The sequence below is a fragment of the Castanea sativa genome, chromosome 8 (genome assembly GCF_040712315.1).
Source record: "Castanea sativa cultivar Marrone di Chiusa Pesio chromosome 8, ASM4071231v1".
Classification (NCBI taxonomy): Eukaryota; Viridiplantae; Streptophyta; class Magnoliopsida; order Fagales; family Fagaceae; genus Castanea; species Castanea sativa.
The window spans coordinates 54024332-54040238 of NC_134020.1; the positions used below are offsets into that span (position 1 = coordinate 54024332).

The window sequence follows — 15907 nt, forward strand, 5'->3', positions numbered from 1 at the left end:
TTTATGCTTCTATCAATCACCAATTGTTAGATTTTTTTTTTCCTTATAAAATAACCAACGTTTAAAATGGAGAAAAAAAATCAGACAAATGGGAGGTTGTGATTGATATATTTGATAGACGATAATCTATTCACTAGATAAATGCATAGCCGGTTTTGCTGCTTGAGGTGGGAAATTTCCTATGAGTGTCTTTAGAAAAAAGTGTTTCCTTCGAGGTGCTTATTGTGTCTCTCTTTTTGGTTGTTTTTTGATGAATGAGTATGATTGCAAGTTGCAACGGGAAGAGGAGGGAAAGTTTTGAAGCTGTGCATGACTACTGTTTCATAAGACATGGTACATTGGAAGTATGACCCAATCCAATTTTGTTTATTATCTAGACTTATCTAGACTTGGTTGAAAATAATTATATGCTCATCCTGGTCACAATCTGATCTTTTCTGTTGGTGATTCTGCCGTACACTAACATCAGGTGTTGACCTATTTCCCAATTTAAGTTGCAATTTTGCATGTAATACAGAATATTTGCAGCCCAGACTTTGGCTACGTATTGCTATGGTTTTAGCAATTGCAATGATTGTTCGAGAATGTTGATGATTAGCAGCTTAATTTATGGTGAATGCATTTGTACTTTAAAGAAAATAGAAAAGCCTCATCTCAGGGTCCAAGAACTACTAATGAAAGCTCAACATATGGCGAGATGACGAAAAAGACCCAAGCAAAAGATATTTTTGCCTTATTTGAATTTCAATTTTCAAAGATTGAAATTTATATGCTATCAATTACATTTACAAAAATGAATCACCCCATCATAAAACGAATCATCGTTAAATGATTCATGGCATCTATTATTTTTTTTAAGAAGAAAGCAAAATAGATATTATTAGAAAAACTTAGCCAAGTTCGGCTGAAGTTACAGAATTTAAGTGTGGGGGAACACTGTTTGTCCACATCATGAAACTGCTAATATAATTAGCATGTCTAGCAAAATTAGGAGTTATAGAGTTTGCTTGATTACGGGTATGGGAGAAAGTAATCGTATAAAAGGTCGAGTCTTGGCTTCAACAATTAAGTGGCCAAATGAGGTGAAAGATTCTTCTTCACTTCTAAATTCTAATAGCATTGTTCACAATTTCCGAATCTCCCTCAAGTAAAATAGAGGAAACCCACAATTAGAAGAGGATGAACAGAACCTTATCTACCATTGACGCTAATACCAGTCCCAAGTGGATTCAGATAACAACCATCACTCCCGCTTCATCTAATTCAAAAAATAGAGCACCATCGTAGTTCACTTTAACCATAGCTTTAGAAGGATTCCAATGTACAACTCCAGAAGAGCTGATTTGGGGAACAATTGAAGGAATTATTAGAAAAGCATGAACAAACTCACTTAGTGATTGTTAGTATATAATAATAATAGGTGATCACACTATAATATGGTGCACCTTCACCTATATAATAACACTCACTTGGTGGATAGTGTTGCTTCACCAACCAACAATAGAGAGAATTGATTATGCGTTAAAGTTAGTTATCTAAGAAGCTGTGTCTTTTAGAGAAGATACAACTCTTGGGAAATGGACATATCTCTTTCCAAAAGACATGAAAAGTCTATAAATACTAGGACTCCTCATTCATTGTTATGTTACATAATTTTATTCTCTTTGTCTGTATTGGCGATTCAGTCTAATGACATCACCATACTCAATAAGGGACTAACAGTGATGAGTTTGCTTGTGTAGTAACTGGGAAATCGGGAAGGCTCTATCATTAGTTCTCAACTGGTTTCTCTGAAACCATAAGGTCCAAGCCAGCGTTGCGAACTCATCAAGATGTTCCCCAAGTCTATCACATTCTAAACCATCTCCACTAACCTAGAGAAGTGGTGAGTCCCAAGAAAACTCCATCTGGCATCTGAATCCCATACCACTGAGATATAAGGACAAGATGCCATGAAAACTACCCGGTACCCCAACCGCAAAGTACTGCCTGTTGGGAGGGAGGGACTTGAAGAGGGTGTTGAAATCATTGGAGACCTGGTCATTGAAGAATACTATGAATTTTGGGATTTCAGTATTTACTCCTTCTAATCTGTAATTGAGTTCTATTGCAAAATGACCAATTTTTCAGATCTGCCATTTAAAGAACCTACAAGATGCATTTTGTTTGTATTTACCACAACTGAAAAACATTTTTTCAAAATTTTTTATTAATAATCACCATTTTGAATGGAGCTCGAGAAGGATAGTAACACTCTTTTTGTTAGCTTATACTATTATTACTTGGATATGGTCATTTTGGTAGTGCTCCGAGGGGGAGAAAGAGCAATTTTGGGGAATTAGATATTTTTTTTCTGTTATACATGTGAGGGAAAGCACATAGATAGGGGGAGATGAACTTTTGTTGATGTTGTTATGTTAGAGATTTATGATACTTCACTACATTGGTTGTAATCTCCAAACATCTCTAAACTTTTAGCTACGCATTTTGAAGTTGTATTTCATATTCTTAGTTGGACTGCTTGCTTTGTACTATGCTTTAACTCTAATTGAGTTGTGTAATCATCTTTGATGTAGAGTATGTTGATTTATTACTTGCTGTGCTTATTCGTTAGCATGTTTGGATGGTTAATTCCTTGATTGATTGATCATTTTAGTCAAATTAAGACTATTGACTTTATGATCAAGTTCTATGGTTTTTATTTTTATTTTTTGCTGAAAAGAAAACCTATCAAGTTTTATGGTCTTAATGATACCGTCTCTTGATTGCTTGATTGTTTTGTACATATTCAAACTATTCGTATCCAGTGCTTTCATTGAGTTTTACAAAAAAGATAGGTTAAATTTGTTATCTATTGACTCTGTCTTTAGTCTAGGTGTAAGTTGAATTGTTTCGGTGTTTCATAGCTTACTTTTAATTATTTAGTCTACTTGTTAGTTTGCGGACACTTTATTTAATTTTTTGCTGAAACTGTAAATATAAGCTCAAAGCTAAAAGCTAAATTAAATAGAATTTTGTTAATGAATACTCTAAGAGTAGATGTATTTAATACTTTATTATATACTACTACTTTTATACATTTATCAAAATATAAAGTCAAACTGTAAACATATATATATATATATATATATATCCAAAAAAACACATACAATCACAATGAATTTGTGCGTGTAAGTCAATAAATAAGTAACATGTATTTTTTTTTGGTTATAAAAAACATGCATTATATCTCATAATAATTATCATTTTCATAATAATTATACGGATAGAGGTGCATGAATAGAGATAGTTGCTTATACAGAGTATTCTCTTTTTATTGTTACATTTTTATTGGGAGTCATAAGATTTTTTTGGTTGAAATATAATTGGAATCTAAATTTTACGTTTAAGAAGGACAAACAATTCAATTGTTTTATCAATTTCTGGATTTAAGAAAAAGGAGGACCTTGCAACTTTCTCAGTGTAGCGATCAAACAACTCATCCATTATCTCATTTCCAAACTGCTTTTCAAGTAAACCTTCAAATGGGGCTCTCAAAAATAAAGCACGCATCGATGGGCTCTGCAAGGTAACATGCTTTTTCTGGTTTTTCAATATTGCCATTCTCTCAAAGCTGAAATACTCACTTCTTTCAACCAATGCCTTCAATTCCCTAGGAGTTGGGAAATAAAGAGGAAAATTGAATGTATCCACTTTTGCTTCATTGACTAATCCCTGCAATTGGAAACCATGATCAATGCCTTATCAAAAGATTAACTTTGTCATGAAGTAATGTTTTGCTATCAAGGTCGTCTTGATAAAATTTTCGACATAAGAAGATGAATTTAATTTTGATCCATTCCATCTTAGGAAAAAATATCCCATTCATTATCTGTTATGGTTCAAAAGTTTATTAAATTTATTTCATTCTTTTGATTCTGTCGTCGAAAACATAAGCTGCACATGTGAGTTCAAAAAAAAAAAAAAACTTTAATTTATTGCCAGAACCATCTCCAAATTTAAAATATTTTGTTTCTAATTTTGAATATTTTGGTCTAGAGTCAATGAACTCTTGATTTTTAGGCAATTGGTTGAATTCGGTTCCTTTCTTCTTTTCTATTCGGTAGAAAGTAAATTTAGGTCTTTGATGAGTTTAGAAAACAAAACAAAACTGAAGGTAGCAAAGAAGAAATTTGGTGCTAATCATTATTAAATAAAATTTACATGAAATGAAAATTAGGCACAAAAAAAAAAAAAGGCTAAAAAGGCCTAAATTTAAAATTAAAAAAAAAAAAATCCAACAAATTTGCTTAACAATGAGACAAAAAGAAAAAAAAGAAAAAAGAAAAAACAACAACAATGGTATAGCTTCAATCCAAGAAGAATCAAAGAACTACTAAAGCTCAATATATCTAGGTGAAGAATTGCATCTATAACGCCGAATCTTGCCTCCTGAAAAGAATTATATAGTGATGAGAAATCTGATCGAACATTCATAAAGAAAATATATCTTCGAAAGTTACAAAAAGGCATCTTGTTCTTGCTCACTAAATCCAACTGTGCCCATAGCCCTTCTGGTTGCAAGATATTCATGAGCATCATTTACACCATTCAGCTCATAGCAATTAGGTTGATTTAAATAATGAAAAGTTTTCAGACTCCCCAACTTATATTTCTCAATATCCTACAAATATTTATAATAAAAAAAACTCGAAATAGAACTTATATTTACAGAAAACACTAACAATTGTCAAACTTGCTTCATTTAAAAAGGCTTATGTAAAGAGATAAATAGATGGCGATGTAATACAAACCAAAAGTACATTTGATAGGTGGATTTTTGAGCATTGCTATTAGGGCCCTCTCCTCCGTTCATTGCATATGATTCAGTCAATACATAGGTCCTTTCCCCCTCCATATCTCTCTCTCTCTCTCTCTTCGACATAAATTCACATACATATACCTGCTATATATATATCTAAATGCATTAATTCTTCAGATGTTTGTTGAAAATAGTTGTAGTTATAAGGGCACTATAATTGATCTAATATATGTTAGTGTATAGCTTAGACTAGATTAGCCTATTGGACTTGGCCCAGTATACTGTACTTGTAGTTTACTCATATTACTTGTACTACACACATATTACTTGTAGTACACACATACCTAGCCTATATAAGGCTCTCTATTGTACATTATTGTGTACACAGAATATACAGACTATTCAGTCTTTCTCTCTCACTTTACATTCTTAACATGGTATCAAAGCCAACTCTCTGACTTTCTGGCTCCTGTGGACATCTCCAGCGTTCTTCCGCTGCCCTCGCCTTCATCTAGTAGCCACAGTCAGAAGCAAGTCACCGCCGTCACGCCCACAGTTCCTGCAACTCTCGGATCTCACATTTCTGTTCATCCAATTGTCAAAGCAAAGACATATAGTGACAGAACAACCAATCCTGAGCAAAACCCAACCAAGAATAGCCAGAAAAGAACTCACACGCGCCCACACGCGCTGTTGAAGATTCTGACTGTCGAATACACGCTACATGCGCCTCCACGCGCCACCAGAGGTTCATCACGCGCTGCACGCGTCAGAACGAGATCCTCCACGCTCCTTCACGATCTCCACGCGCCTGAGACCATCCGCGTCTGTCCATGTCAGCCCTAGGCTGATGTCATCCTGCTTACGTCAGCGTCTGAGTCATCCGCTTATGTCAGCACACGCGAGCCGTTGACTTTGAATGTTGACCATCACTGTTGACCGTTGACTTTTTGACCAAAGTCAAAATTTTTCAACAAGACCTGTCTTGCTCAGTTTTTCGCGTAGATTCCGATTTTGAGCTCCGTTTCTACATTTGAGGTATCTAAATCCCAGTTTTTTGGTCATTTTCTTCATTATGGCTCCACAGAACGAACAAGATATCATACGTCCTATCACCATTATGTTGGATGGTCCTGCTAGCTATCATGCATGGTCTCAGAATATGACTGTCTTTCTCAAGGGTCGTAAACTATGGAGATATGTGACTGGTTCAATTCCTAAGCCAGTACCAAAACCTAAATCCAAAGCCACAGCTGCTGAAGATGCCTCAAAGACCGTTGCTACAGTGGATGATTATGAAGAACGCCTAGAGGAATGGGAGAGTATTCAGAGTAAGATTTTGTCTTGGTTTATCAATACCTCTATTCCCTTCATTCATAATCTTCTTCATCGTCTTGAGACTGCTGAGGCAGCTTGGAAATTTCTGGCCGATCGCTATAATTGTACTAATGATTCAAGCCTGGAGTTCCACATTGAATCAAAACTTTATCAAATGCGCCAAGAGACAGGTCAGTCTATTTCTGATTATTATTCTCAGACTTCTACTATGTGGGAACAACTCTCTGTTGTAGATCCTCCACTGGTGTGTTCTAAGGACATTGAGCTCTTTGTCAAATATCGGGATCGCCGTAAATTTATGCACTTCATGATGGGTTTACGTGAGGATTTTAAGCCTACTAGGGCTTCTCTGCTGAGCTGGTCTCCTACTCCTTCTCTTCATGCTGCAGTCAAGGAGCTCATTTCTGAGAAGAATCATCGGCCTACTTATCACATGTCATCATCATCTGATCATGTCTTGGCTACACCATCTCTACAGCCTCCTGTTGCTGCGTTCACTGCTCCTCCCCGAATAAACTTTGGGTGTCCCACCTCTCAGTCTTCCAAAGGTACTCGCTGCGAGTTTTGTAGTGCCAAAGGCCATGACATCTCAGTTTGTCGCAAACTGCAGAAATTTGTGCACGAGCAGAATAAAGCTTCTCTTCCTCGAGCATCTGCTGTATGTCCTTCAGATCCATAGGGTTCCTACAGGTCCATCTTTGCCTTCCTCACTTACTACGGCTGATATTGAAGCAGTAGTTCAACAGGTTTGATCCCGAACTTCCACTGCCCTATCTGTCACCTCAGGTAAACAACTTTCGTTTTTTGATACTGCATGTTGTAACCATATGACTCCTGATGAATCCCAATTTTTAGACAAGGCACCCTTAGGACACCCTATCACTATTTACACTGCTGATGGAACTCCTATGCCTGTTAGTCATAAAGGAACAATCTCTTCTCCTGGTTTATCCCTTAGTGACACCTTACATAGCCCAAAGTTATCCCTCAATTTTCTTTCTGTTGGTCAACTTTGTGAATTAGGCGTAGATCTTCTATTTACTAATCATGGTGTGGATGTGTAGGATCCCCGAACGGGTCAAGTGCTTGGGACAGGGCGTAAGGTTGGTCGCATGTTTGAGGTTCATGATTTGAAGATTCCTTCACAAATTGTTTCTGCAACTGTTACCACTGCCACCCCCTCACCTGATTTATGGCATGCTAATCTTGGTCATCCATCCTTATCTCGTCTTCGGTTATTAACTTCTCAAGGTCATTCAGGTTCAGTTCGGTTTCAAAAATTTGATTGTACTTCCTGTCATTTTGGCAAACAAGCAAAATTGCCCTTTAATAATAGTAACTCTTTTTCTTCTGCACCTTTTGATCTTATACATTCTGATATTTGGGGTCCTGCACCGGTTCCCACTGAGGGGGGATCTAGATATTTTGTCATATTTGTGGATGATTTTTCTCGATATACTTGGATTTATCTGCTTCACCATAGGTTTGAAATTGTGTCTATTTACCAAACATTTCATAAAATGATTGAAACACAGTTTAATCGCACCGTCAAAGTCTTTCGATCAGATAATGCCCAAGAATATAATGATAAATCTTTCCTATCCTTTTTAGACAGTCATGGTACACTTCCTCAGCGGTCTTGTCCTTACACCTCTCAACAAAATGGTCGTGCAGAATGAAAACATTGTCACATTCTTGATGTTGTCCGCACCCTTCTCATTTTTGTCTCTCTTCTTGAGCGCTTTTGGGGTGAGGCAGTACTCATTGTTGTGTACACCATTAATCATATTCCTTCACCAACTACACATAACAAATCACCATTTGAGCTTCTCTATAATCAAACCCCTAACTACTCCTGTCTTCAGGTTTTTGGTTGTGCTTGCTTTGTCTCTCTTCCTCTTCATGAATGAACAAAGCTCCAGCCTTGTGCTTGTCTCTGTTGTTTCCTTGGTTATGGTGTCTCTCAAAAGGGGTTTCGCTGCTATGATCCCGTTTCTCATCGGCTTCGTGTCTCTCGTCATGTTGAGTTTTGGGAACATCGTCCTTTCACGAGTCTTTAGCAGTTTCCTGCATCCTCTTCCTCAGAGTCTCCCATTTTTACTGATCTTTTCCTCCCTTTCTATCCTGAAATTGTGGAGGATTCTTCAACATCTGCTGCCTCTCCAGACGACTCATCTCCGATTCTGTCCCCGGCACATGACCCGCCTGTCTTGGATCTTGTGGCACCACCCTCTCCTGAGTTACCTGTTGATCCTAAACTTCGTCGTTCCACCCAGGTAAGCATTCCTCCCCCTTATCTCACTGATTATCACTGCTCTTTTGCTCTTGCCACCCTCTATGAACCTCACACCTATCGTGAGGCTCATACTGACCCTCTTTGGCAGCAAACTATGAATGAAGAACTAGATGCTCTTCATAAAAATCACACTTGGGATATGGTTGATTTGCCTCCTGGTCAGTCTGTAGTAGGTTGTAGGTGGGTTTACAAGATCAAGACCAAGGCTAATGGATCTGTTGAACGATACAAGGCTCGCCTCGTTGCCAAGGGCTTTACTCAGGAGTATGGCATTGACTATGAGGAAACATTTGCTCCTATTGCTCGCCTTACATCTGTCAGATGTCTCATTGCTGTGGCTGCTGTTCGCCATTGGCCTCTTTATCAAATGGATGTGGAGAATGCTTTCCTTAATGGAGACCTCCAAGAAGAAGTGTACATGCAACCACCCCTAGCTATCCACACTCAGGAAGTCAACTTTTTCACCTTTGTCGTGCTCTTTATGGCCTTAAGCAGGCTCCTCGAGCTTGGTTTGAGAAGTTTAGCTCAGTTGTTGCTTAGCAGGGTTTCACTTCAAGTCCTCATGACACTGCTTTTTTTTTTTCCAAAGATCCTCTGCTGGTATCACTCTTATTTTTCTTTATGTTGATGATATGATTATTACTGGAGATGATTCTGTAGGTATCCGCTCTCTTCAGCACTTCCTTTGTCAGCATTTTAAGATGAAAGATCAAGGCACTCTCAGCTATTTTCTTGGGCTTGAGGTTACCTCATCCTCTGATGGATACTATCTTTCCCAAGCTAAATATGCTTCTGATCTTCTCTCCAAAGTCGGCATCACCGACAACAAGACTGTTTCCACTCCCTTGGAATACAATGCAAAGCTCACACCTTTGGATGGTGAACCTATATCTGATGCTACTCGTTATCGTCAGTTGGTTGGTAGTCTGATCTATCTCACTGTTACTCGTTTGGATATCTCACATGCCGTAGGTATGGTTAGTAAGTTCATGGATGCCCCTCGTTCTGTCCACTATGCTGCAGTTCTTCAGATTCTCCGATATGTCAAAGGCACACTTTATCATGGTCTCCATTACTCCTTTCGGTCTTCTCTCGAGCTTCATGCTTATTCAGATGCAAACTGGGCAGGTGATCCGACTGATCGATGCTCTATAACAGGTTTCTTTTTCCTGTTGGGTACTTCCCTTGTCTCATGGCGTAGCAAGAAGCAGGATGTGGTTTCGCGTTCCAGTACTGAGGCTGAGTATCGTGCCCTTGCCGACACCACCTGCGAGCTTGTCTGGCTTCGCTGGTTCTTGGCTGACATGGATGCTCCACAGCCCACTGCCACTCCTTTTTATTGTGACAATCATAGTGCCATCTACATTGCTCATAATGATGTCTTCCATGAGTGCACCAAGCACATTGAGATTGATTGCCACATCACTCGCCAGCATCTCAAGAAAGGTAATCTCCAGTTGTTCTCCATCTCCTCTGCTGATCAGCCTGCTGATATCTTCACCAAGACTCACCCACCTGGTCGTCTTTGAGATCTTATATCCAAACTCTAGTTGGCTTCCTCCTTGCCACCTCGAGTTTGAGGAGGGATGTTAGTGTATAGCTTAGACTAGATTAGCCTATTGGGCTTGGCCCAGTATACTGTACTTATAGTTTACTCATATTACTTGTACTACACACATATTACTTGTAGTACACACATACCTAGCCTATATAAGGCTCTCTATTGTACATTATTGTGTACACAGAATATACAGACTATTCAGTCTTTCTCTGTCACTTTATATTCTTAACAATATATAGACATCTAATTATTTCCTCAATTTTAATGGCAGAAAGATTCAATTCCCAAATTGACCTTGCACTTGTATTGCTAATTACTTAGTACAATAATGAGATGGAGATTTGAATATTGGTTCTTCTAGTAAAAGGGAAATAAGAAAAGAAAATATTATCATTTACAGGGCTATATGCCCAATGTGAAATTCAAAATACACTCACACAACACACATGTAATTAATATCCAATCAACCTAAGGCAATCCTTGACGTCTAGAGCTCACACAAACTTATCAGGTTTTCTCCTTGATACCATTTGTGAGGACCCAAATCAACCCACCATTTGTGGTCCACTATGTTTCGTCAAGTAACATTCCAATATGTATGAACTATATTGTCACGTTGATGTTGAACAAGTGATGCATAGATACTTAAGTTTCATTGTTTTGTCTTACGTAGTAATTGGATGCATTCTGAAAAAACATGTATTTTGCTTTTCATTATGATGGGTACTTTCTTGAAAATTCACAAGCAAAGAGACACGTAGGAGGGAGGACATGTCTAGCTAATAAGGAATTTCCACAGACTCAATGCGGACAGCCATCTGACTGAGAGTATTTGTGAAATTGTGATTTTAATTGGTGAATTGTGTGTGATTTTGGGTTAAATGCGCATCTTCATCCATATTAGGGAGTTGCTATTATCCAATGGATTTTTTAGGTGTGAATTTTTAATACACCCTATTTTATAATTCGACCTCGAATTTACCTAATGTATATAGTAAATACAACAACCATAAGTTTGAGTTTTTGGACTATTTAAGAGTTTTGTAATACAGTAGTATTGTTTACGTACTCTCCTTTATAAGAAGAATCATAATTTGAATTAATCAACGCCCATTTTTGTAACTAACAAATTTAAAAAGAAATAGAAAAAAGAGAGTTAAACTTTAAAATTAAATGCGGTTCCTCTATGTATTGAAGTCTCCCTAGTGTGTTATTTTTCCGTTTGAAGATTAGAATTGTTTTTATTAATTTTTATCATTGTTACCCAGGAGAGAGCACAACAGTAATATGGAAGCATAAACAATGATAAAATAGATGATAAAGAAGTGAATAGCAAAATAGATATATTCAAAATAAGGTTAAAACAGAATATGGAATATAAAAACAGAAACTAGTAAAATCTTACCTGAACAAAAACTTCTGTCTTTGATTAAAACTGAAAACTCTATCTTTGATACAAACTTGAAATAAAACTGTTTGAAGAGTTACAAGATTACAAAGTAAAATCTGTCTGAGAAAGGTTACAAGATTACAAGAAGAGAAGGGTTACAAAAGTCTGTCTGAGAGAGGGAGGGGGAATTCTATCAAAGGTTTTCTTTCTTCTAAAAGGTTTTCTCTTTTCTAAAGGCTTCAAAATGTTAGGCTTCAAAATGTTAAGGCTTCAGGATATTGGACTTACTCTTCTGTTGTCTGAGTCTGTCCCTTTTATAGGTGAAGAGAACCATGGTAAGTCTTGAAAAGTAACTTGAGTTTGTAGAATTAACTCAAGTTATTCTGTTGGTGGAGGATAAGGCTTATCCTTACTAAGCAGTATTCTGTCTAAGAATCTGTCAGGTCTCTTTTACGCATGCTGGTAAATAGTAGTGATAAATATCTATCTGTCTGTTTGTGTCTGTTTGCACTGCCTTGGAATATCTGTCTGTTGGATTGTCTTGATTGTAGTCTGTCTGAGAATCTGTAATAATACGCGTGTTAGTGAATAGTAATAAAAATCTGTCTGTATCTGTCTGGACTGTCTTGGATTTGTCTAGAGTGCTAGTAAATAGTGGTCTGTAATGATTCTGTCTGTCCATCTGTCATATGTCATAGGGATCTTGAGAATCTTGAAATAATTCTGGATGAGTTTTGAAATTTGGAGATGAGGACTCCATTACTGTGTCATCTTCATCATCTGAAATCTGTGATGCAGCTTCAAGTAGTTTTTTAAGCTGTTTCTGTCTGATACAGAGGCGAGTTGGCACTGAACTTGACTTTTTTCCAAAAGAAAATGAAAACTAGAGAATTTTTTTTTGTAATTCTTGGCAAATATGATCAAAATTAAACTTATTCCACCATTTTAATGAAAACTATCTGGTAAGCATAGGAAAAGGATACTGAGGATGTTTTTCTATCTTGTATTCCCATATGATAATCCATGGAAGATCTGGAAACCTATAGAAGAACTGTAGAAGGTGAGGGAAATCCTTTAGATGAGGAATGCTTGGTTCTTTCTTGAGAGTCTCATAGGCTTGAAGGAGATCAGGAGGAAGAATCCTAGCTTCAGGGCCATAGGAATTCCACCAGTCAATAAACCATCTTGGTATCATCATATCTTTCTTTCTGTACATATCAAAATGAAAAAACTAAGTTTGTCTATAAATATTATTTTGGAGTAGGAGGATCCTATCCCAAGCTTCCATATAGTCATAATAGTTATAAAACTGGGGTTCAAATTGTACTGAAAAGTCCCTAGTGATCCAAGGCTGTGCTTTCCACTGAGAGGGGGTGAGAATCTGTTTTATGACTATTTTAGAGTAGCCAATTCTGTTAGGGCATATGTGTTAGTACTATTGAGTCTGTTTCAACTAAAATATGCTCATAAAATCTTTGGGTTTTGAAGGTTTCTGTTTTAGGATGTTCCCATCCCGGGGGTATAAGCTGTCTGACTAGAGAAATGGTATTTATTATGTGCTGGTATTCTGGTTCAATCCATAGGATAAAATTCCAGGAGTCTTTTGGGAGTTCAATACTATGGTTTTCTTTTGGTGCTGAGGCTTCCTGAGAGGTGGAGGATGAGGATCTGTATTTTGGTTGACTGGAGGGAGAGGCTAAAGGGGGAAAAGAGGCTGTTGCTATATTAAATGGTGTTTTTAAAGGAGGGGTTGAGGTTGAGGTTGAGGGCATAGCATATGACTATTTAGATGTTGGACTAGTACTTGGGGAAAGTGGGCTAAAAGGGTTTGGGCTACATATCACTTGGGGTCTGGTTGAAGAAGTAGCAAGTGAGGTGAAGGAAGGGGTAGGAAGAAATCTACTAGGAGGAATAGGAGGAGTAGCATAGGATTGTCTGGTTCTGGGTTTTGGGGAGTTGCTCTTTTCTAAATGGGAACTCATCTTCTCTGTAAGAATTCACAAGTTAAAAAATCAAGCATTGAATTAGATTCTCCTTTAATATATTCAATGTCAAAGTCAAAAACACTTAAAACAGCTTGCCATCTAGCAAAACTTTGTTGAGAAACAAGATTTTGAACACCTTTCTTGTAAAACTTCTTTAACACTTTTACAATCAACTCTGATTAAAAACTTCTGATTAAAAAGATCATTTTGAAATTTTGAAACACATAATATAAGAGGTAAAATTTCTTTTTTAATAGCACTGTAATTCTGCTGGGTAGCCGACCAAGAGCCAGAATGGAATCTGACAATTTGTTCTTTAACATTTTCTTGTGCTACCTGTTTTAGGATTCCACCATAACTTATATTAGAAGCATCTGTCTCAACAATCTTGAAAGCATGGGGTGAAGGAATAACAATGCAAGGGAGTTGTTTAACATATTTTTTAATCTGTCTAACTATCATAGTATGTTTTTCTGTCCATGCAAGAGAGAGCACAACAATAATATGGAAGCATAAACAATGATAAAATAGATGATAAAGAAGAAAATAGCAAAATAGCTATATTCAAAATATGGTTAAAACGGAGTATGGAATATGAAAACAGAAACTAACAAAATCTTACTTGAATAAAAACTTCTGTCTTTGATTAAAACTGAAAACTTCTTTCTTTGATACAAGCTTTGAAAATAAAGATATTCTGAAGAGTTACAAGATTACAAAATAAAATCTGTCTGAGAAAAGTTACAAGATTATAAAAGAAAGGAAGGAGTACAAAAGTCTTTATGAGGGACAGGGAAGGCTATCAAAGGCTTTCTTTTTGCAATTGGTTTTCCAAAATGTTAGGCTTCAAATTGTAAAAGCTTGCTTCTGTCTTCAAAGTCTGTTCCTTTTATAGATGAAGAGAACCATAGTTAGTCTTCAAAAGTAACCTGAGTTTGTAGAATTAATTCAAGTTAATCTGTCGGTAGAAGCTTATCTTTACTACTATTGATGCGCAGTAGTCTGTCTTGGAATCTATCAGGTTTCTTTTCCTTCTTACGCATGCTGGTAAATAGTAGTGCTGGTAAATAGTAGTACATCTGTCTGTTTCTGCCTGTCTGTCTGTTTCTCTCTGGGCTGTCTTGAATGAATATTTGTCTTTGTTTGTCTGGACCGTCTTGGAGTAGTTTGTCTGAGAGTTTGTAATAGTGCGCGTGCTAGTGAATAGTAGTCTGTCGCTGTTGTCTGCCTGAGAGAGTATTCTGTCTTGCTCGGCATATCTGTTTGTCTATCAATCTGTATCCGCGTAGTTATCATAATCTAGCGGATCAGAGTTATCCATATACTGCTCATGCTCATGGATAGTTTCATAATTACCACATAGAACACAGTATGAAATAGGGAGATAGATAGGAACACGATCCTTTGTTGTCATTAATCTGGGATCCTTAACAGTCTTTCTTTTTCCAATAAGCGTTCTTGTTGAAGGTCTTGGACCATATTCGGTTATCTTGTTTGTCTAGTCATATAAGTGGAAACCTCTGTCTAATTCTTTCTACATTTCATAAATCTTGTTACTCATAAATCTTGTTACTCATAAAATTAGACCATTCTTGAGCCAGAGCGTCTAGATCATCAAGTGATAAATAAGTATCTTTAGTGTACCAGTTGTATTTAGGGATACAATCCCAATCATGGATAAGGACCAAAATGTGTGCTAGCCGAGCTTCCATATAATAGCTATTATCCCAAGTTGGAAGAGTACTCCAAATAGTGATGTTCATATAATTAAATCCTCCAATCTGTGCGGCTGCCTCTTGGATGACTTTTGGAAATAAACTAATTTGAATTCCAGAAGTAATAATTAATTTGCTAATAAACCCTACTTCTAGCATTTCAAATAACCATAAAGGATCACAAATTATTGGATCCTCTGTCTCTGTATTGATAAGTAATCCTGGATAGGGATTGTATCTGTCACCAGTTCCTTCATAAACTCTCTATGCTTCTCCAAAGCTTTCGTACCATGTAGCTTTATGAGATAGCCATATATCATCTGTCATGTCTTCTGTTCTAATGAATGCTATAGAGACTAATACTTTGAGGAGATCCATCCATCTGTCATACGAACTTGTTATGACTTTATGGGTTAGTATATTCTGTTGGATTTTAGGGGGTCAGGTTGTAAGGGCAAATCTCGTTTTTTGCTGAATCTTAGGGTGGAGCTTTGAAAAGCTCGTTCCCATAAGATAGCTTTTTGGAGACTGTGATTCTGTCTTTGTGGAGCTTGAATCTCCATCCTCCTCGTCTGGGAGTTGACAACCAGATGCGTTAGTGAAAGCACTGGTTCTAACAAGATGTAATTCCAAATCCTTAAGGGATATTTCCTCTATCGAGACACCTTCATGCTCATCCGAAATCCTTATTGAAGGCTTTCAAAATTGTTTGTGTTGCACCGCTGGTGCCTTACCCTTTCCTTTCATGTCTGCCTGGGAGGTTCTTTTACTCATAGTGGTCTGCAATTGGTTTTTGGGAAAAGGATTATGCCTTGAAATAT

General features: G+C 37.1%; 1 pseudogene; it reads right to left on the minus strand.

The window, feature by feature from the left end:
• Window positions 1-3372: 3372 nt before the first annotated feature.
• Window positions 3373-15907, minus strand: part of LOC142606556 (loganic acid O-methyltransferase-like) — a 44059-nt pseudogene continuing 31524 nt past the window's right edge.